Source organism: Sciurus vulgaris (genome assembly GCF_902686455.1).
Source record: "Sciurus vulgaris genome assembly, contig: HiC_scaffold_596_arrow_ctg1, whole genome shotgun sequence".
NCBI lineage: Eukaryota > Metazoa > Chordata > Mammalia > Rodentia > Sciuridae > Sciurus > Sciurus vulgaris.
In genome coordinates this window covers 35,207-58,641 of record NW_027632426.1, presented here as the reverse complement: position 1 = coordinate 58,641, position 23,435 = coordinate 35,207, and the positions used below count along the sequence as shown (strand labels likewise).

The window sequence follows — 23,435 nt, the reverse complement described above, 5'->3', positions numbered from 1 at the left end:
GCTGATTCTTCAGCTGCAATCTGGAAGTTAATCTGATTTTCTGCTGTGATAAAAGAAATATAAACTACAGAAGTACAAACTGCAGCAACAGTCAATGGGGGGAGATGTTCTTCCTCACCTCCTTTCAGCCAACACCCCACTCATTGGCAGCAATTCTCCCTTTCTTAACAAGAAGAAATGTGGAGTGAATCTGCTTTGGGCAGAAAACAAAAACAAAAAAATTATCTACAACTTCTGTAATTTTAAGCTGCTGTTATAGACAATGCTTTTTTACTCCCTCTGGGGACAGAATGGTCCTCTAATCTCTTTTGCTCCCCTTCTCTTCACATTCACTTTTAACATTCTGCTTTTCCCTTAAAGTAACAAATTTCTACTATAACAAACCTATCAACAACTCCCAAGCAAGCTTGATAGAAATGCCAAAATACAAAACACCCTCCTTGCAGGAAATGTGTTCAAACAGGTGAAACTACTCCTTTCTCTCCCTCCTCCCCACCTCATGAACTAGATCTTCAGATATACACTACTGGTAGAATTTACTTTAAAATCCCCATGCATGTTTTAAACTACTTTTAGATGAACTACAGCTTTTTTCATTTCAACTACTTTTAAATATGGTTACAAATAGATCGTGACTTGGAGAATTATTTTACTCCATCAGGAAGATGCCTGTCTTAGACAAATATATGGTCTGAATTATATAAAAATATAGGAAGCACACAATGGGAAACACATAATGTCCATATCACCTAATGGAAAATGAAAGAAAAGAGGATCAAAGGTGGCGTAGTGTGTGTGTGCATAAATATGTGTATATATATATGTGTGTATATATATATATATATATATATATATATACACACACACACATATTTATATATGCATGTATATATGTAATAAAAGGAATGTTTTCACTTTGGTTGGGGTATGAGAGATTGAACCTGGGGCACTTGCTTACTAAGCCACAACCAATTATTTTTTTTATTTTGAGACAGGGACTCACTGTTTCTTAGGGCCTCACTACATTTCTGAAGCTGGCTTTGAACTTGTGATCCTCCTGCTTCAACATCCTGAGCCACTGGGATTACAGGTGAGTGCCACAGCACTGGGCATAATGTTTTAACTTTTTGATGTGGTTCTGTCAAAAGTTACTCATTAAAATATACTAATCTTTCAATGGACACATCAAGATGACCTAGTTAACTAGTTCTTATTTTAAAAGAGCTGCTATTTAATTTTGCTGTGAATTCTCATCTCACTTTGCTCCTGCAACACTTCCACTAACACCTTTATTTAACTTGTGTCTGTCCTCACAGAGTTGCCAAGGACCTTTTCTTGTGTCTAATGCTACTTTCTCCTAGGAAGATAAAACAATGTTCTTTTTTTCAGTTACCTAAATCCTTTTTTAGATTTCAGAATAATCAGTTTCCCATTCCATCCCTCCCATGACCTATGGTAGTGTAAGGGCCAAGGGATACTTAAGAAAAGGATATCTCATCTACAACCATCCAGCTTCTGTTAAACCATGGTTTTTCAGGTGTTGGAGAATGCAGATGGTATTCTTTCTATTAATGAATCACTGGACCACAAGGAGCTACATCTGAATCTGAGAAAGACAACTGCATGTCACCCAGACATACAATTCAAGTTGGATGCGGTAGCCAGATGGGTTCAGGGTTGTCATCTTTGGGGTAGGAATAAGCATATCAAGAGCAGAATTAACATTGAATTTTAGTGGCTAGACAAGAAGCAGACACTGCTAGATACTCAGTAAAATGTTTTCTCCTCCTCTTAAAATATCATATATCTCTTTGGAATGGGGCTGCCCAAAGAAGAACTGTATTTTTCTGGTTCCCCTTTTAGCTATGTGTAAATTTATAATCAAGTTATCACAAAGAAACATAAGAGCAAATGTGAGCAACTTCTACCTAACCTGTGAAGATTGTACTATTTTGAAAATATTAATAGCACACAACAAACAAAAAAAAATCAACATCTTGAGTGATTAAAGAAATACAAATTAAAATGGCATTGAGAGTTCATCTCATTCCTGTCAGAATAATAATTATCAAGAATACAAGTAAGAATAAATGTTGGCAAGGATATGGTGAAAAATGTTCACTCATATGTTGCTGGGGGGACTGCAAACTGGTGCAACCACTGTGCAAAGCAATATGGAGATTCCTCAGAAAACTTGAAACAGAACCACCATTTGACCCAGTTATCCCACTCCTATGTTTATACCCAAAGGACTTAAAATCAACATACTATGGTGACACAGCCACATCAATGTTTATAGCAGCTCAATTCACAATAGCTGAACTATGGAACCAATGTAGATGTCCTTCAACAGATGAATGGATAAGGAAATGTGGTATATATACATGAAGGAATATGACTGAGCCATAAAGAAGAATGAAATTATGACATTTGCAAATAAATGGACAGAAATGGAGACTATCATACTAAGTGAAATAAGTCAATCCCAGAAAACCAAAGGCTGAATATCCTCTCTGATATGCAGATGCTAACACACAATAACGTGGGGTAAGGGAAAAATAGAAGTACATTAGATAAAGGAGAATGAAGGAAAGGGAGGGGAATAAGAAAAGAGAGTAAAACGAATTGAACATAACTTTCCTGTGTTCACATATGAATTCATGACCAGTGTAACTCCACATCATGCACAAACACAAGGATGAAAAGTTATACTCCATGTATGTATAATATGCCAAAATACATTCTAATGTCATGTATAACTAAACAGAACAAATAAAATATTAAATTTAAAAAATAAAGAAATTATTAATAGCAGATAATTTCCCAGATGATAAGTGCAACTCTAGGTGGTGAGGGCCAAACCCATGTGCAGGATAGTCATTGAATTAAACAGTTTACCTTTACCTTATTAGCAGAAAACCTAAGGTGGAAAATTAACATGGAAAGGAGATATGGGACTCATAAAGAGGCATAATGAAGGAGAATGCAGGCACAACACTAGTACCTCCTCTACAGGTGATGATATTAAGATACATACATAATGTATACACATACACTTTTTGAAATAATATAAACTAATATTTACATAGAAGTTTAGGAAAAATTTTAATCACCATGAAACTTATTTGATTTATATAACTTTCATAGCAGGCAGTAGGAATAATCTAAGCAGGCACATTTAAAACTTCAACTCATACATCATGTTCGTAAACATTCCAAAACAAAGCACATGGGTTCTGTCCTTTGAGAGACACAGAAAGTCACATGACTAAGGGTCTGGATGCACAATATTCCTATAGGGGAGAAGATGGAGAGCTGGGAATAGGAATACAATCTACCAAAGTTGGCTATGCATGAACTATAATTGAGTAGATAAAGCACACTCTGATTCTGTTTGCTTTCAGAGACCACATCTATGGGTCATGAAAAGGAGGAAAACCCTATGCCTGTCGACTTCACAAGCTAATGAGATTACCATGGAACCTCAACCATGAAGGATAACTCCTGATAATTTGAGTCTTTACTGGTGAGATTCAGACAGTTGGGTGATCTCCAGATTTATTTCCAGCTAAAGTATTTTGGTCTTTTACAATACCCTGGAAATTCAAATTTGTGTTTTGTTTCTTCTTTATAAAAAAAGGTGGGACTGTGGTTATGGCTCCCTGGTAGAGGACTTGCCTAGCATGTGTGAAGCACTGGGTTCATTTCTCAGCACAGCATATAAATAAATGAATAAAATAAAGGTCTATCAACATCTAAAAAATAAGTTTAAAAAAAGTTGTCTATTTAGTGTTCTCAACAGTGTTATAGGATGACTACTATTGTCCTCACTATGAATAACTATACATCATGGGCCTTTTGGAAACACTGTCAGGTTATTTATGTCCTCTGAGGTTGAAGATTATTTTACATGCTACTTTTGAGCATTTTTGGGTATCAAAATGGGAAACTTCCTTATCTAAATGTTACAACTGTACCTCAGGAATACAAATATATGTGCAACAGGTATGTTCATTTTTCAAACCTAAGACCAAGGTTTGTGAAGTTAGGAGGAAGAAAAGATGATGGAATGAAACAAATCATTACCCTATGTACATGTATGATTACATAGAAGGTGTGAATCTACATGGTATAGCAACAGAGCAATGAAAAGTTGTATTCCATTTGATACAAAGAATCAAAATGCATTCTGCTTTCGTGTGTAACAAAATAGAACAAAAAATAAAACAAGAAAATAATACAGTTTATGGTCTCTGTTTTGCCAATTACCATTCAAAGTCATAGTAAATAGGACCTATTTATAGGTTGTTGTGAGTATTAAATGAGAAAATATGTGAAAACTCCTTAGGGTAGCACCTAGAACTACATAAATAAAAGCAACTCTTTTGTTATTATCATAATATTTGTATTAGTGGTATGCTTCATCATAAAATCACTCAAAACTGATGTTGAGTCACCCTTAAGTTAACACATTGGTTAATTTCCCAGTGGTTTCCTTGAAACATCCTTGGTGGCATAACATCTTTGGTGATTTCAATTCACTACATTCATAGGCTTTCACCTGGCCTACAGTTAACAGGGAACAGGTCAGGAGATTTCAGTCAAAACTAATTTTTCACTGGAGTCAACAGAATTGAGCATGCTCCTGAGAACAGAGTAGCCATTCCAGCACTCTACCCAAGAATTCCCAGACTAAACTTGAGGCTGACTCAAAGCTTCAGCTCTGAGGCATCCTCAGGGTGCACCCGCTGTTGGCTGTCCTCCCTGGTGCACCGGAAAGGCCAAGTACGCAGAGCCCGAGGCTGGAGCCTCTCTCGGCCATACGTAGGGTGACGTGCCAGGCTCCTTACTAGCACTACCAGCAAGGGCAGACCCGAGGCGGTGTGGACATGGGTGGAGGAGCAGGATTTAAGGTGAACAACCGCTCAGACTCACCTACTCCTGGGCACTGGCCTTTTGCCGGTGGGGTCGTGAGGGCAGCTTTCCCGTGGCCCCAGGTCCAGCGGTGGGTGGGTACGGAAGGTGCCAAGCTCAAGCAGCGTGCATGGGGGATGGATATGGGCCTGGGCCCCATCTGGATGACCAGGCTGGTGGGAGGGAAAACGTGTAAATGTGCGCGGGAAGCATAGGTCTCAAAACAGAGACTACATACTGGCGCCCCAGGCTGTGTGATTGCCCTTCAGGTTCCGGTGGTTTGGAGGCCTGGCCTGTGCGGTTGCTTAGTAAAACACTGAAAACACATGTCCCACTTTTGATTTCTTCTCCGTTGACTGTGCAGGCGCAGTTGGTGATTTGCCACTGGTTAATAACCATCAAAGTTGTATTTTGACAAATGCAAACAAGCAAAAGTTTGTAGGCTCCTTACTGCACGCATTGTCAATTTCAGATCCACCTGCCCTCCTCATAGTCTTCTAAGCCTGGATAATGCAGGGAGCAACTGGTAGTGCCCACCCTCCATCCAGCCTCTCCCAACCTCCTTGTCCTTATTTATCAGACTCAGAACGTGGTGGTGCCTTAGTGGACTGACAGAATTGTTCTCAATAATAATATAGTCATTTACTCATCATTTTATTGAAATGCTAGTGAGAGCATGCTATTGGGTGTTGGGTATGGGAGACAACAAAGCCAAGATGAGCCCTGTCCACCGAGTTTCTAGATTAGTGAACAATGCTTTTCAAAGTATGAAAGCAAGTGTTCATTCAGCTCATACTTATGCACTAAATACCACAGGAGTGTGAGGTTTTGTTGTTCTTGGAAGGAAACCAAAGGTGCAGTTCTGTGTTCTGCTTAGAGGAGTGATGGATGTAGATGTATGGAGAAGGTGCATGTCTGAAGAGTAGGAGTCTGGCAGAGTGTTTATCCAATCTAAGTATGAATTTTTGGACTGGCTTTTTATGTTCAGCGTATCTTGACTAAAGTGTAAATAGCTAAGTGCTTGCCTATCAACAGTGTGTGCTCTTTGATATCCAACTACAGAGAAATCTACATGTGGATATGAGTTAGTGAAAATGAGTAGACAAGAGGTTTGAAGATGGAGAGGATGAGATAGAATGAGTAAAAGCAGAAGTATATAGGAAAATTAGTGGGGGTATTTATCAACTGGTGTTTCTAAACTGATAGTGTAGGGAAAGAAACGGAAAGTAGAAGTAGCCCAAGACATAATTATTGAATATTGTAACTGGTAATTCCTATTTGCCAAAATAAATTAATATTTTTCAAAATTATTCTTTGTGAGTTGAAATTTTTTATTTTCCTAATTCCAGAAGTAGTCCCTGTTCTTTGTAAAACATTTGGGGAAATAGCCTATGCTTTTGGTTGTGCCAGTGCATTCAGGTTGGTTCCTGGATTCCTGTTCATGGAGGCTGATGCTACCTTAATGAGCCAGTTCTATGGTAGTTATTCAGTAGTTGTACCAGGAAGCTAAACCTGGAGGCTACTCTTCTAGCCCTTCCAACAATTTTATGGTGACCTAATTCCCTACATTAAATTCTTTTCTGCCTAACTTTCTTGGATTATTTTTTTAAATTTTTGAGTTGTCTCAAGTATTAAATACTGTTATCTTTGTGGATATAGTTTCATATTTTAATTAAATGTCATTTATGGTAATTACAGATTCACATTCTGTTTAAAAAACATAATAGAGATCCTATGTAATCTTACTCAGTTTCTCCAATGGTAATGTCTTGCAAAACTATTTAGAATATTATAGCCCAGACATTGACTTGATATAGTGAAGAGCCTGAACATTTCTGTTAATGGAGTCCTAGGACAGAAGCCTAACTTTGGAGATCCAACAGATCAGGTGTGGCCACTCTTCCAAAACACTAAAAAAAAAAAAGGTAATTATAAAAAACATGACAGGGCCTCTGTGTCCTCCTGTTTTAGATCCTGCAACATGCTATATTGGATCCTTTTGTTGATGGAGGACAGAAGAGGCTGGACACCTGAGGAGTTTTCAGGAAGCAGGTTCACTGACTGCAGCATCCAGGGTGGATCTTGCCTAAGAATTCTTCCTCTGATCAAAGATTTTAGAAATTTTTTGAACTTTAATCCAGTAGGAGGAGGGACTTGGAGGTTTTACATGACTATTGCTTTCTGATCCATCCCCTAGACCAGGTTTCATTAGTTTTTATCAAGAAAACAGAGATAATATCTTTTTGTATGCTAAGCCTGCAGATTAACTCTGTCACACCCTTTGTGTGCAAACTTAGCATTTACAAGAAAGAGGAAGCTTCAAATCCCAAGACATCATGCTGATCTGACAAGAGGAAAAGTTTAATTATGGCAAGGGTCTATTGGGTGGGGCTACCTAGTCTGCTTCACTATAGTCACCTCCTAATCACAACCGGTAAAGGTTCCCCTTTCCTAAAGGTGTATGTGATTAGATTGGATAGTCCAGGATAATTCAGTACAATCTTCCCTTCTCAAGACCTTGAATATTAATTGTGCCTGTGGAGTCTTTTCTGCCAAATAAAGTAACATACTCACTGATTTTGGGGTGTAAACATGAACTATTTGAAGGCCATCTTTATCTCCCACTCCAACCTTTTACTTTTGAACTATAGATAGATAGATAGATAGATAGATAGATAGATAGATAGATATAGATAGATAGATACTCATACATTTCCATTCTTATCTCTGCTTCTCTGTTGAAGTATATTGTCCTATTTTTATTTTGTCCTTTAGAATGTGTCACTCCACAGCCCAGGAGTGCTAGGTTGTGGGAAGGCCAGAGAAGGTGCTTGAAGACAGCTTGGAAGACATGATTAATTGGGGAAAGCATATAGCAGATCAGTGGCAGCTGCAGGAAGAGTTCCATGGCAACAGACTGATTGAGAGCATCTGTATCTCTTAAGGTGCTTCTCCAAGCAGTACCTCTCTGTGGTGTTTTGCATAGTGGCACTGGCCAAATGAGTGACATGTATCCTTTCCCCAGTGTCCTCAGTTCTTTGCTCATCCCCATTCAGGAGGGCTTATGTGATAGACTGAAGAAGCAGTGATATCAGCATTACTTTGCTTATATGACCAGCATTCCAAGGATCAACTGACCCAGTGAACATGCAAGAAAGTAGATTTTTACACACAATACCAATTTGCCCTAGTCCCAGTGTGCATGAGAGAAATTCAGTGTCCTTTAAGATAATATGTATCTGAACTTTCCAGATCAGGTTTGCTCTCATTGTTTCCTTAATTTTGGTAGGTTTTTAGGAACAGAAAGTGAGCATTCAGGGTCTTGGTGTTTTACTGTTCCTCTTTTCTTTAGTAACAACACAGCACAAATGGCAAATTCAGATGGGTGCAATTAATCAAGCATGTGAACTATCCATATATTGTTTGTTAAGTTGCATCATTACCAGGGGTGCTTCATTTCCAGGAAAGGACAATGGCATGAGCTGGATATTAGAGAACAAATCCCAAGCTGAGTTTATCATCGATTACGTGGATTATATAACAATGACAGGCTATTTTAGGGCTTTTACTGGTGACCCAATTCTGCACATAAAGTAATTTGGATATCAGCTGATGTTTTTATGCATAAAACTTCCCAGTAAAAGATACTGGTAGTAAAGTTTGACATTAAGAGAATTTAAGCCATGTTCTTCATTCAGAGTCTTAGAGCTTAGTCCACATATATGTCTACTCTCTGGTTTTGCTGTATTTTTTATTTCTAGAAATTCATCTATATCCTTATCAACTGGAGGGAGTCAACTGACTGGTCCAATGCTTCCACTGTCAGAATGGCTGCATCCTGGAAAATGAGATGGGCCTCGGTAATACCTGCCAGGTATGTTAGTGTGGAACAAGCACTGTTCACCTCCACCTAAATACCTCCTCACATTTCATTACCATCTTAGCTGTTAGCTACAAGAACTATTTTTATACTAGAATGTGAAATGCCTCACTTTTATTAAGAGATCACAAACTTGGAGTTGATTTTTCCAGTTGTGGGGGTGGTTAAGAATCATGTCATTACCCTTATTTTATCTGAGCCTTGACATCTATCTATGAAAAGAGTTAATTACTTGATTTAGAAGTGCAGTTAATGTGCCCAGGCTTAGGACTTTTCTCTGTGTTAAGTATATATACTTGCCCAAGGATCTAATTGACTCTGACCTCCTTAATAACACTTTATGAAGTTAACTGTATTGCTTCTAGTTTTAATCTCCCTTCCACAGTGGGGGTGGGTTGGGGTAGGGCTGCTTCCCATTTTTACACTCTGATAGAGAAATGAAGAGGAATTACACTATTTTCCAAAATACAACTTAGCCATCTGATGGCCTTAAGGGGGTTGAGGTATGGGACTGGGGTTTTAGCTCAGTGTTAGACCAATTGCCTAGCATGTGTGAGGCACCTTGTTCAGTTCTCAGCACCACATGTAAATAAATAAAATAAGGATCCATTGACAACTAAAAAAATTTTTTTAAAAAAGTGTTGCAGGTGAGGTAGAGCCTAGAAACCTGGAGAATCAGATGTGGCCCCCTTGGGCATCGATCAGTAAGTGGTGTGTTGAAATTGATGCTTCTGTCAAGATAATCAGCAATACTGCCATGGGTTGACATATGTGGGCTTGGATTAAAGGAAAATTTAGTCATGATATCCCTTGGGTTAATTACACAAGGATTACTTTTCTGAAGCATACCAAAGACATCCTGGTGTAATTATGATATATGTCACAGGCAGCTTGATCAGAAATTAGGAGGATAAAAACTTCCTAATCCCAAGAAATTTCAGCAGTGGGCAATGGTGAGAATGAGCATGGGTCTCATCATCTTTTTAGAAGCTCACCATCCCCTCTAATGCTCACCTTACATATATAAAGTTTGAACTGGAGCAGTGCTGCATGTAGGCTAGTCTGATGATGTGTCAAAGGCTGCTTTATTTAGTCCAGGTGTACCTCATCAATCTTGGCATTATTCAGAACACAATATGACCTCTCAGTAGGGTCCCCTGAGATTCATCACTGATTCCTCTTAGCTTTCTTGGGCAAAGAAAATGTTCCTGGTTTATTCCTGCACTGAGAATTATGAAAGTAGATTAATACTCAGATTCCAGGAGGTGAGGTGTACTTCCTATAATCTCTTTCATCTCAGTCATTGAAATTGTCCTACTGACTTCATTGAGAGCCAGAAAATTCCGCTTGTTCTTTGCCTTTTCAGCTCTAGATTAAATTCTTTAAATATATACCAAGTCCCAATCTGTTTTGGTAGAAGTGTGTTTAGAATTTTTGCATATACATTATGAAGAATATTGGTTTGCAATTTTCCTTTCTAATAATAATTTTGTCTGGTTTTAGTATTTTGGTAAATCTGTCCTCATAGAATAAGTTGAAAAGTGTTCCTCTTAAATTTTCTGGAAGAGTTTATGTAGAATTGTTATTATTTATTTTTTAGATGTTTGATAGAATTCACTAATGACTCCAAGTTAATTTTGTAGACACACCTGATTTTTGGTAATAAAAGATAAACTGTTTCTAAATTGTATCCCCAGGGAATGCTAAACATAATGATTTTAATCCAGTTAAGTAACATATTAGAGGGTTGCTCTGGGCACAGTTGAGGCTGGAATAGTTAAATAAGAAAATTATTTCCTTTATGAAATTAATATGATCATGTCAAAAAAGTGAACTGCCACTCTATCATCACAGCATTCTAACCTTGCAAGCAGCAAGGTATGTTTTATATCAATGAAGTTACAGTGCACATATAGTTCAAATGGTTTCTATTTGTTAATGTGCCACTGCCACTGTAATGTTGCATTTTATTATATTCACAATCATTTTCAACTGGCTGCATAAAATGCCATCAAAAGAATTTATAATTTACTTAAATGTTCTATTGAGAGGAGTCATGAGTACCCCCTCTTTTGGGTTACTTAAGTTAATTTTGATGTGAATGTCTTTGAGCATATAGTTTTCACAGGATTTTGAATATGAACCTTAGGGCCTATTTTTTTCCTCAGAAATATCACTGTATTTGAGGATGCAAGCTCTTCAAATGTTTTCATTTGTCGAGAGTATTCTTTTTCTTTATATATCACAGCAATTTTAGAGTCATAAGTGCCTACAGGCATCTCCTGAAGTATGCCCATTTGGCTTTACAAAGTTACATTTTATACCCATACTTCTTATCAGAATGCTTTATTGTCTATTTTCACCATTTGAATGTATGTTCTAGATATGAGCATATACAAATATGGCATAACAAATCCCACTATTCAGTATAATCATAAAGCACCAACTAAAAAAGACCAAGAGACTTTATGGGTTTCGTTCACATAGAACTTGAACCAATAGAAGGTACTCTATAAATTTATACAAAAGGAAGGAAAATACAGAAGGCAGGAGACAGTTGGGAAGGAAGGAAAGCACTCTCATCAGGGAAGTTGGGCAGCAGCAGAGGCCACAATGTGTAATCTGTTTATAGTCAGGTCTTAGCATTTCTGACTTGATGTTTTCAAGTATGCCTGCTCTTTTCCATCAGTTGTGTTGGTTTCATTGATTTCTGTTTTTTTCCTGACTTTTTTTGCTTGTGTTAGAAGTTCAATTACACAAATATTGAGCCTTATTTCTTGTTAACTCCTGAAGTAATTGAACACCATCGATTCCCTCAGCAAGCTTACTGAGTCTTACCTAAGTTTGCTCTAGGAATGTACTAGTGTCCTAATGTGTGAAAGATTGTGCATAATTTCTTTATGAAGCAAGTCATATATAAGAGTTTGTGTTTTCAACCTACAGCTATGGGAACTTTGTTGTTTCTTATGGGAAAATGTGATCAAAACTGCCTTCTTGCTTTGTTTCAGATGATTGCTCTCATAATTTACTTGGCAGGAAAGTTAAATGATTAAGGACCATTTCTGATTCTCTGTCCCCTTTCTGTTTTGAACAACTGGAAAGAAGAGATGGAAAGGTACTGAGTAGATGTAGCTGGACTTGTATTATTAATTTGATATTTTTCTAAATGATGTGTAAATTATCATAAATCAATATCTTGTCATATTCAATGATTTTATTCCAGAATGCTTGAACCAAAACAGTGTAGGTTAAGACTCAGGATCTGATGCGGGAAGATCCAATGGGTTTTACTGTTACCATTCTGCAATTTCAAGACTAGTACTCACTTTTTTGTTTCTGTATTTATTCATTACTGCCTGATTTTGAGATAGATATCCTCTAGCATACCAATTGATGTCTTTGTTTCCTTTCTTTTGTATATTTTTTAAAAATTTTCTTGATGGTTGCCCTAGGGATTAAAAGAACTTTGTACAGATTGATGCCAACAATTTCAATAGTATATAAAGCTTTAATTCAATATAGTTTTCTCTATCCCTTCTTGTTTCTCTTATTGTCATATAAATTGTATCTTTTGGTATCATAAATAAAATTTACTTTTCAAAGGGAGAAACTATACTTCCCATAGAAACAGGAAGTAACTAAAATGAGAAACATCATTGCATTTTCAGTTAGCACAAGATCCTCTTAGACCTGATCTTTCTCCCTGCTTACCACAGACCTTCCCCTGAGATTTAACCTCATTCTAGATAATAATTAAGAATCCCAGTATTCTTTCTGGGATCAGCACCTAATGAATGGAGTCTGTACATTGCAGTTCTTTCATGACAAGAACACATCATCTCATGGCTCTAGCATTTGTGTTCATCTGCCTCTTGTCTTGGATTTAGATTTGCTCCAGGTATTTTCTGTATAATGCATGCAGGGGACAAGGAGAAAAGAGCACATCTTCAGCAAGATCTAAAGCAAGAGTCATTTTCATGTGCTGCTGACTACCTGTGAGATATTCATTTGTTTCTGTAAAGCAAGAATTTCTAACCTGGGTCCTTAGAAGTTCTAAAACCCACTGAAATTAAATTTAAAATTTTTTGAGTGCACACATTTTTCTAGGAGGACAGTCTACCTTCATCACATTCTAAAAGAGGGACTGTGACCAAATTAAATGAAGGAGCACTTTGCTTCAAGTTAGTTAGATATATTTTCCTCTTTTGCCTGGTGAATCAAGGGGGAAAGCTTCCTTGATAAGTGGCACTTTAGCTTCCTCCTTTGACAACTAGCAGGAGGCTGGCAGGCAGGTGAGGGGGTTTTGTATACAGATGCATCATGTCTGATAATGGGATTATAGGAATGAGGGATGCTTAATTCTAGTCTCATTTTATATCTTTGTTTAAACTATGACTGGGTAACTGTAAGATCTTCCACTTAACCATACCACCCTTCTGTTCATATGATAGTGCTAGTTTAGAAATTGGGCTTACATTTTTTTTTTACAGAGTTAACAAGTTAAAAGACTTAGAGCCTGTGGTTTAAGAGAGTTAAGAAAAAATGAGAAACTAGCTTAATATCAGAATTTATCAATTGCAGTGTTTTTATTTTTTAAATTTCTTATTTTTTTTTTTTTTTGTACCAGGGATTGAACCCAAGGGTGTTTAACAACTGAGTCACATTTCCAGCCCTTTTTATTTTTCATTTAGGACCAGGTATCACGAAGTTTCTTAGGACCTCATTTAAGTTGTTGAGGCTTGCTTTGCACTGGTCATTCTCTTGTCTTAGTCTCCCAAAGTCTTTGGGATTGCAGGTATGTGCCACCACTCCCAACAATACCAGTCTTTTTAATGTCTCTTTCTTAATTTTTTAGATTTGCTTAAAAGATGCACCATTTCTAAAATCGTGAATATATTGCACTCTGTCAGAAATTGTACTGCATGTGAGGAAGTCTTATCTGTTCTTACATTGGTATTTGCCACTTTTCTGATATGCCTGGTCTGTCTTCTTTGGGTCCTGTTTATTCTTAGGCAGGCATAGTGGGAGTCTTGTGTTCTAATCTCTACTCATTAGCTATGTGTCCTTGAGTTAGCTATTTAATTTCCTTGAACTTCAGTGTCCTCAATGGTAAAGAGGGGATAATGGGTTTTGTTTGGATGGCTGTTGTGAGAACTGAGATTATATCTACATGGTTGGTGTTAAGTAGATTCCTAGTTTTGTATTTTTGTTTGTTTGTTTGATTCTTTGTTTTTGCTTTGGTACTAGCTATTGAACCCAGGAGTTCTCTATCACTGAGCTACATCTCTAGTCCTATTTCTTTTATTTTAACATGTAGAGACAGAGTTTCTGTGAGCTGCCAAGTATAGCCTTGAATTTTTAATCCCCCTGCCTCAACTCCCAGAATCTCCAGGATTACAGGTGGATGCCACAGCATCCTGCCTATTCACTAGATTTGTTACCTTGTAACTTGTATAAACATCTTTCAGGACTGCTATTTGGTGATTTTACTGTAATATAGGAGACATTTCCTGGAAATAACCAAGTTCTGTGGTACGTACACACAATGAAATATTATAAAGCCACAAAGAAGAATAAAATTATGGCACTTGCAGGTAAATGAATGGAATTGGATAATATCATGCTAAGTAAAATAAGCCAAACCCAAAAAAACAAAGGTCTAATGTTTTACCTGATCAGTGGATGATAATACAGAATAGGGGTTGGGGGGGTAACAGAAGAATGGAAGAACTTTAGATTATGTAGAGGAAAATAAGAAGGGGGAAGAGGTGGGGGTACAAAAGATGGAATGAGATGGACATCATTACCCTGTGTACATTTATGATAACACTACATCATAAATGAATCTATATCATGAATTCATGATATAGATTCATCATGATTCATGATGAATCTACATCATGTACAACCATATAAACAAAAATTTGTACCCCATTTGTTTGTGTACAATGAATTAAAATGCAGTCTAGAAAAATAAAAAAAGACCTTAAAAAAAGAAATAACGAAGTAGAAATCAGTGCTGTAGAATTAACTTTTTAGAAAGGATGTTTGAAGTATACTTCTAATTTGTCACTTTAAATTATATTTTGGTAGCAGGGATTGAACCCAGGGGCACTTTACCACTGAGCTGCATGCCCAGTCCTTTTCATTGTTTAGTCTGAGATTGTCTCACTAAGTTGTTGAGGCTGGCCTCAAATTTGCCATCCTCTAGCTTCCCAAGTAGTTGTCATTATAGATGTGCACCATCCTGCCCTATGTGCTGTTTTGCCATTCAGAAGGTTTTGTTTTCAGAGTGCCTTATCAATATTTTAAATATGTTTCTGCTCATCCAGGTTGTTGTGCATGGGTTTCTGTTGCAATCTTATTTTGAAGTACTAAAGACTAGGTCAAAGATTTTATGACTATCCAGTATTTTGTTTTATTAAATTTACATTTTTTTTTTTTTTTTGCGGTGCTGGGGATTGAACCCTGGGCCTTGTGCATGCAAGGCAAGCACTCTACCAACTGAGCTATATCCCCAGCCCTTATTTAATTTACATTTAAATGAGTATATTAACTTTTCTTCAGAAGAACATATGCTTTTACTCTTTTTCATCCTTTTATTTTATTTGTTTAATGTCATGTCATGTTGATTTTATGTCAGTTGATTTCATGGTGCTGGGCATTGAACCTTGGGCCTCCCATGTGGTAGGCAACTGTTCTACCACTAGTTATTCCCCCATCTCTTCTTTATATTCTTAATGTCCAGCTTAATTTTTTGATGTTTCTCCATGGAAAGAAACTGTTTAAAGTTACTGGTAAAAGCCAGGAAAGTAAATCATTGAGCTATCTCATGAGCCAATAGAGGGACAAGCAGTATAAAGATATCCATGATACAAGGAAATATATGGCAAGTCTCAAAAGATAATAAAATAAGTAGATAAATGTTCTTGGGTACTTTATATAAATTGTCCCATTTAGGTTTCATGAAAACCCTAATAGGCAGGTATTATCATTCATTTTACAAATGAGGAAATTAACAGAACAGTTATCCCAGTAAAGCAGAGCTGACATTTGAGCAGACATTCAAACCCAGCACTTGGTGCCATGGCTCTTCTTTCTAAGAGAGCTTCTCTAAGTATCTACAAACACTGGAGCGTCACTTTATTCTGCAGAAATACATTTTTATATCCCAGTCTGTTCTGAATGCATTTCTGAGTGGAGTAAAGAACCTTAGTAACAAAGGGATATTTATAATGTTGACTTATAGTAAGAATCCCACAACATAAGTATATTCTTTCAGTATATTTGTTAAGGTTATATTTCTCCATTACTATATTGTACATTTAGAAAATAATTTCCTTTGATGAGTGATTCAGCTCACCTTCATTCATTGAACCAAATCCACCTCACTTGTTCTTCTGCATTGAATAAGCATTTTTAGATGTTTGTGTTACACAAACCTGTTTCTAGTCCTTCCAAAGGAATGGGATCTAATCTACTTTGAATGGTACTACAGTATGGACACTCAGCACCTGTGTCATAACCACTGTCCGATCTCACTGGGACCCTATCTCCTTTTAATCCTTAAATACATCCCCTGCTTCCACTGCCCAGTGGTCTCCTTGGACTTCCTGCCCTCTCTTTGGACCCCCAGATCATTCTTCACCTGCACCACGCTCATTAGGTAAATGGCAGTAGGTACCTCTGTTCCTCTGAATTTTCTCTGTATCCTCAGAGAAGTAAGCCTTCCTTTTTGTAGGCCAGACTCTACACAGATCAATCTTTTAATTTTTCAGGAATTGTTCTTCTTTATCCACTGTTTTGCTTGACCGACTTAGTTTTACAAATACAAAACAATGCAGTAGGATTCCATAGTGTTACATACAAAATTAAAATTAAAAAATTGTATAACTTATACTTTATTGTCTTTTGCATGATTTTCACATTTTTAAAAAGGACCTTCAATATTTATATCTTTTTAGTTATTATACAAGTATTTTTGCAGCATAATATTTATCAATTTATCACCTATTATTGGATATTTAGTTTATTTTTTAGTTTTTTCTATATTATAAATATTACATCTTAGAATATCATCCAGTCCTTTTCCATATGTTGGCTTGTTTTTAACAGTTTTCCACCAGGAGCATCTGTTTAAAATATTATTTTTACAACTGATCTTCTTGAGAAATTGCTGTCATAACCTACTTACTACAAATCATACTCTGACAGTAGCCACGAATGACCTCTATGCTAACAAATCCAGTGACACATCTTCCTGAACATATCTGTGATCCTGTTCACCACTTCTCCATTTTAAAGTCTCTTGAATTTCCTTATGGGTTTGAATCTTATCTCTACCTTTATGATCTCAACCTATTTACCTAACCTTTCTGAATTTTAGTCTCCTTGTTGGCACAATTATGGTTGCTTATCTTATTCTTTTGGATTAAATAACACATAAAACCATAAGCACAATATCTTGTACATAGTACAAGATTATAAATGTATCCTTTTCTTTTCTGTCTCTGGCCCCTTACTTCCTGCATAGATCTTTCTCATCTTGGCAAAAGAAAAAAAAGCACTTGGTAATCTCTGAGATAGAATGATCATGATTCCGGGTATATTTCTAACCCAGTGGGATTACTGTTAGTCTTTCTAACAAGTCACAATTTTGTAGTAAGATGTGGTTGTGAGAAATGTGTTTGAGCTACCTGACAATGAATGTTTGGATTTCCTCTCACAGCTTCACATGGAGTATTCTTGTTGTGATTGAAGCTCACAGATTGAAAAACCAAAGTTCTCTGCTGCATAAGACACTTTCATAGGAAAACCCAAGGGATAGTCTTAGTTTTTATATAACCCTCCTTCATTTTTTAATTGACTTTATTTTTTAGAGCAAGTTAGGTTTCCAACAAAATTGAGTAGAAGGTGTAGAGAGATTCCATATGTCCCCTGCCCCTTTACAAACATGCTCCCTCCATTCTCAGAATCTCCCTGAAGAGAGATGTTAAAACTAATGAACTTGCATTAACACATCAGAATAATCCAGAGTCTATAATTTATGGAATCACTTTTGTTATTGCACATACTTTGAGTTTGGAAAAACAGGTATTGACATGTATTCACTATTATAGTATCGCACAGAATGGTTTCACAGGCTTAAAAATCTTATATCCCATGTATTCATTGTTCCTTATCCCCTCTAACTCCCCTTTGAAAACATGTAGTTTAGGTATGTACATAGTCAACTAAATTGATATATTCTTAGACAGATTTCTGCAGGGCTAAATGAACCTGTTTTGGAGGGTTAGGGGTAGTGACAAAAGTAGTGTTGAATATGGCTAATTACTTTTCCTTTCTCTTTTATATAGGAGATAATGTTTACTAAAATTCAGTTATCAAATGAGCAAGACCCTACTCCAATAAAATACATTGTTTTATTGGAGATGTTTCAACTCTCTTTTGAGTGTCTTTAATTTCCTGGCAAAAATGATCTTATAGTTCTGCCTGCAGTCACAGATGTATTGGACATACCTTACCATCCCCCCATTAACCTAGTCAAAACTTTTGACCATTCATATGGACTCATGGAAAGACCGATTTCTTATAGAACATTGCCTCCAATCTCTCATCTGTCATATTTTTTGTTATGATACCCTTGATTTCATTCCCTTCTCTCAATATCTTGTATCATTTTGGCAAAGTAGGTGAGAAACATCATTGTAACCTAGTGCTGCCCTTTTTTGCTGAGAAGCCAGTGGAATGTGAACTACATTCTCCTTGTTTACCTGGTGAAAGTCTGCTCAATCATGAGAACACACTTGGCAATTTCTGAGATAATACTTGAAATTTGGTCCTCATCCTGTAATAAATCACTTAACTTTGAGTTCGTTTAGCAGAAAATCTTAGATCCAAATTCTATATTTAGTGTCTAGAAGTTGCAGTTTTTAGAGTTTTATTGAAGATGTAATCAGTTTTGATTAGTTTCAAACATTTTTATCCCCTGTCTGGTAGGGTATCCTCTCTCTCTGGTGTCCTCTTTTCCTACTTTGTAGGGACCCTTGATTGTGTCTCTTTGCCATAAATTTCTACTTTAATATTTTAAATAATATATACATATAAATAGGATATGTCTTTTCAACTTTGCTGTATTATTCAATTCTCCTGGTTTAAGCTCTTGTGTCAGTTTAGAGGTTGACCTTACTTGGCCTAATACTTTTAATGTTGTTTTTCTTCATTCATTAGTCTCTCCTGTTATTGGTGTTCTTATCTGTTTTTCAATGCTTTTCCTTTTTTTTTTTTTTTTTTTTGGTGATGCTTGTGTTTGACCCAGAGCTTCATGCATGCTAGGCAAGTGACCTGCCAGTGAACCACATTCCCTGCCCTGTTTCTCAAAAATTTAAAGAAGTCCTTTCTTTATTGGATTTCTTATGGCAGAATGTCAGGAAACATCCAGAAATCTTAATGTTTTGCATCTGATGTACTGCAAAGTTTTATAAACAGATATTTTGTTAGTGTACATCTTGTTTCTTGCTTGTAGCAGAGAAGCCTGAAGCTGTAGCTCTGGGTTTTCAAACTCCTCAGGTGTATGTGTTTACTCAGATGCCCGAGTTAACTTCCCTTGTGGGTCATAACATTTTTGAATCCTTACATAGATTGAATAATAATAACCATAGTGAATAATTGTTTAATACTCAGAGTGCACAAAGTGATGTTTCTTACATTCCTATGACAGTGTCTTCTTTTTTTTTTTTTTTGTTTTTCAGTATTCCCTTTATTTTTTTATTTTTAATTTTAATTAAAAATCATAAATTTACATAGGGCAATGTTGTTTGATTCATTTTGTTATTTTTTCCCTTCCCCCCTTCCCTCCCACCCCTCATTTCCCTCTATACATTCCTTTCTTCCTCATTCTTACCAAAAAACTAAAGGACGAATGATCTCGCTGATAAGCGGATGAGGACATAGTGTTAGGGACAGTGTCTTCTTTACAGATTATTATCCCTTTCTTTAAGTTGAAATTGAAGAGATCTCCTACTTTAAATAGAGCGTACCACTTGAACTTGAGTCTCCTGATTTCATGTGCCTTATCTCATTCCACCAAATCATGCCACTCTGTGTTTCAATAAATGTTGTCATGAGTAACAGCTTTGCTTCTCAATGTTAGAGACTTTTAATTGTGTTTATTTACATATTCTAGTTCTCAGTGGTTTTTAGTCTCCTGTTGACTGGAATTCCTATCCAAACAGCCTCCAAGAGTTCCACTCCCTTCTCAGTTTTGTGGAACCTGAGCTTTTTTCCAAGGAACAGGTGGAAGATTTTATTCAACATTACCAGGATATTGAAAAGAGTCCAATCAGGTTAATTTCCATTCAACAAATCATCCCCAAGAGATGTTGACACACAAATTTCCCTAATGCATAACAGTTACAGATAAAAAAGAAAGAGCATGGATAACCAGAGGATTCATGTTGTTCTTCAGATAAAGAACCACAAATACAAGGCAGATGTTGGGTCCCTCATGTTGTGTCCAGTTATCTGCTATTAATGACTATTATTTGTGTGGCGGGCGAGACCCAGACCTGGGGCCCAGGGTTATGCCACATGCTTTCAAGATGGCAGAGAGCCAGAGGGCATGTTGAATGCTCTTGAGAAAAAAAGGAAGCGTTTACCATTGGCTGTATGATAATTAGTTCAGTTGCTTAGCGTGTGGACAGATATATCTTACATGTATGCTTGAGCTCGTGATCGCTTGACCTTCAACAGGATTGGATGGACATATCTGATTACAATTGCTTATGCATGAGACTGCTTATATATTGAGGGTATTATCTGAATAAAATGGGAAGCTGCTTCATGAACTTCTGAAGAGTGCATGTCGTTTGTCCCGCTGGTTGGCGTCAAGCGGCAGAAAGCTGCAATTTGTTTGCCTCATGATTCTACATGGGGGTTTATTTGGTTCATTTTTGGAAGAAGGTAGAAAGTACCAACTGATCTGTATACATTTTTTTATAACCTACTTGTAATTTTCTTTTTAATTTTTTTTCTTTTTTTGGTATTGAAGATTGAAGCCAGGGGTGATTTACCTCTGAGATACATTTCAAGTGCTTTTGTTAAAAATTGGAAACAGCATCTTGCTAAGTTTCTTAGGCTGGCCTTCAACTTGCCATCCTCCTTTCTCAAGCATATATTACCATGCCTGACTTCAAATTGTAAATTTTTATAAAGACTTTACTTTTCATGCCACTTCCCAGTGCAGAAAATAAGAGCATGCTGTAGTCCCAAACTGTCCTTAAGAATTCTGCAACAGTGGTATTTATCTTTAACACTTTTGAGAAAACAAAATTCTGAGATGAGTTGGAAGTGGAAGTTAAAAGGGAAGACTTTATCCATATATCCAGTATCTTTCTCTTATACCGTTGCCTTTCTGTCTTATGGAATTATCTGAATATTTCTGTAATATTTGAATATCCTAGGCTGATTATTCAAAACAAATTGCAGGAGACCAACTAGTGATTATGTTTGTACTGGTTAAAGATGAGTTGCAAAGACTTCTTATAGCACAAATTCCCATACCACAGGATAAAGATTACCTCATGAACCTGCTCTGATTGATTCCTCCCATGTTTAGAGTTGCCAGATAAAATATAGGACATTCAATTACATGTGACATGGGACAAACTTGTATTGAAAAAGTTTTAATTGTTTATCTGAATTTCAGATTTAGCTGGTTGCTTGTATATTTAATTTCTCTTTCTGATAATACTATGTGAGGTATAATTCTAATTTAACATTATTTTTTATGTTCAGGATACCTGGTCAAGGCACAGGGGATTAGAAGTCAAAAACTCAAGTTTGAATGCTCACAAAATTCACATTCACCTGCATGTCCTTGGATAAGCTGCTTAATTCCTCTGAGACTCACTTATCTGTTGTAAAAATGGTGACAGTATTACTTGTCATACATTTCTAGTCTGTTATGCTTCTCAATGAGATTAAATGGAAGAATACTGTGGAAAGAAGTTTCTTGAAAATGAGATTATTAGTGAGAAGAATCAAGCTTTTTGGGCGTTTGCATTTTGGGGGTTAAAAGGCAGGAACAAGTCCAGAAGGAATAGGGAATAACACAGTAAAGGCAGAAATCAGATGGTCCTCTAATTATGTGTGTTCAGCTTACAATTTTTTGATTTTACCATTTTACAAAAGCATTACACATTCAATACAAAGAGTACTTTGAATTTTGAATTTTTATTTATGTACATATTTGTGCTGATTTTTGAAGTATGTGGTATTGTTGTTGTGATTCATGTATGCATTGGGTATTGATCAATTTAGAGAATTAGCATATCTTAGCATATCATATACTCATACTTCTTTATGTTGTGTATATTCAGAATTGTGTCTGAATTCTAACTGGTTTGAGATATATAATGCATTATTGTTAGTTATAATAAAATGTTTAATGTCATTAATCATCAGGGAAATGCAAATCAAGACCACAATGATGAGAAACTACCTCACCCCAGTGAGAATGGTTATTACAAAAAGACAAAAAAAAAAAAAAAAAAAAAAAAAAAAAAACTAACAAATCAGGGGAACTCTGATGTACTTCTGGCAGGAGTAAATTGGTTCAAACATAATGGAAAACAGAATGGAGTTTCCTCAAAAATCTAAAACTAGAACTGCTGTACAATTCAGCAGTCCCATCAAAGGAAGGAACATCAACATGTCACAGAAATATCCCTACTTCTGTGTTTATTGCAGCACTATTCACAGTACCCAAAATTTGGAACTAACCTAAATGTCTATTAGCAGATGAAAGTGTGGTGTGTGTACACAATGGGATACTATTCAGCCATAAGACACCATGATTTTCAGTCTTTTCCAGGCTAGAGATATGTTGTTAGGTACTGTCCTGTGAGGGTGGGTGGCAGCAGCAAGTCACAATTCCCCAGTTCCCCAGGCAATCATGAGGATAAATACCTGATACTCTAGTGTTCTGTGTTGTAAGTGTTGCTTAGATACAGGTATTCAATAAATTACATGAAGCATTCAACAGTTTTTCATAAAATATTACTGTTAGATTATTTTGCCTGAGTTGACTATTATAAGTATTATGAGCACATTTAATGTAGGGTGGGCTAAGCTCTGATGTTTGGTTTGTTAGGTCTGTTAAATACATTTTTTATTTACATGATATTTTCAATTTGTGATGGGTTTATAAGAATGCAATCACTCTGTAAGTCCATGAGTGTCTGTACTATGAAAATTGCTATACTAACCTAGAATGCAGAATTAGCTTGAAAATGAGGAAAGTAAATTGCTATATTTTCTCTAGTAGTTCAGTGCCTTTGTTGTATTTTTGAATCACTCTCTTTTTTTTTTCTTACACAGCAAGTGAACTACACAACCTCTTCCAGCCATTTCTGCTGAGAAGGGTAAAAGCTGAGGTAGCCTCAGAGCTTCCCAAGAAGACACAAGTAGTGATATAGCACAGCATGTGAGCTTTGTAGAAAAAATACTACAAGGCTATTTTGATGAAAGACCAAGGTAATCAGAGGGCAGTTCATCCATTTAGAAACTAAATGAGGATATGATTTGGGGGCAGGGAAATATTTTATAATTACACTCACTTTGTATTGTAAGAACAGAGGGT

At 36.4% G+C, this 23,435-nt stretch overlaps 1 pseudogene across 1 annotated transcript in view; it reads left to right on the top strand.

Moving 5' to 3' along the window:
* Positions 1–4,889: 4,889 nt before the first annotated feature.
* Positions 4,890–23,435, top strand: part of LOC306652787 (chromodomain-helicase-DNA-binding protein 1-like) — a 34,792-nt pseudogene continuing 16,246 nt past the window's right edge. The window contains exons 1-4 of the transcript in view: positions 4,890–5,090; positions 8,676–8,774; positions 19,980–20,129; positions 23,174–23,329. The product of the transcript in view is annotated as a chromodomain-helicase-DNA-binding protein 1-like (transcript). The remainder of the gene's footprint in view (positions 5,091–8,675; positions 8,775–19,979; positions 20,130–23,173; positions 23,330–23,435) is intronic.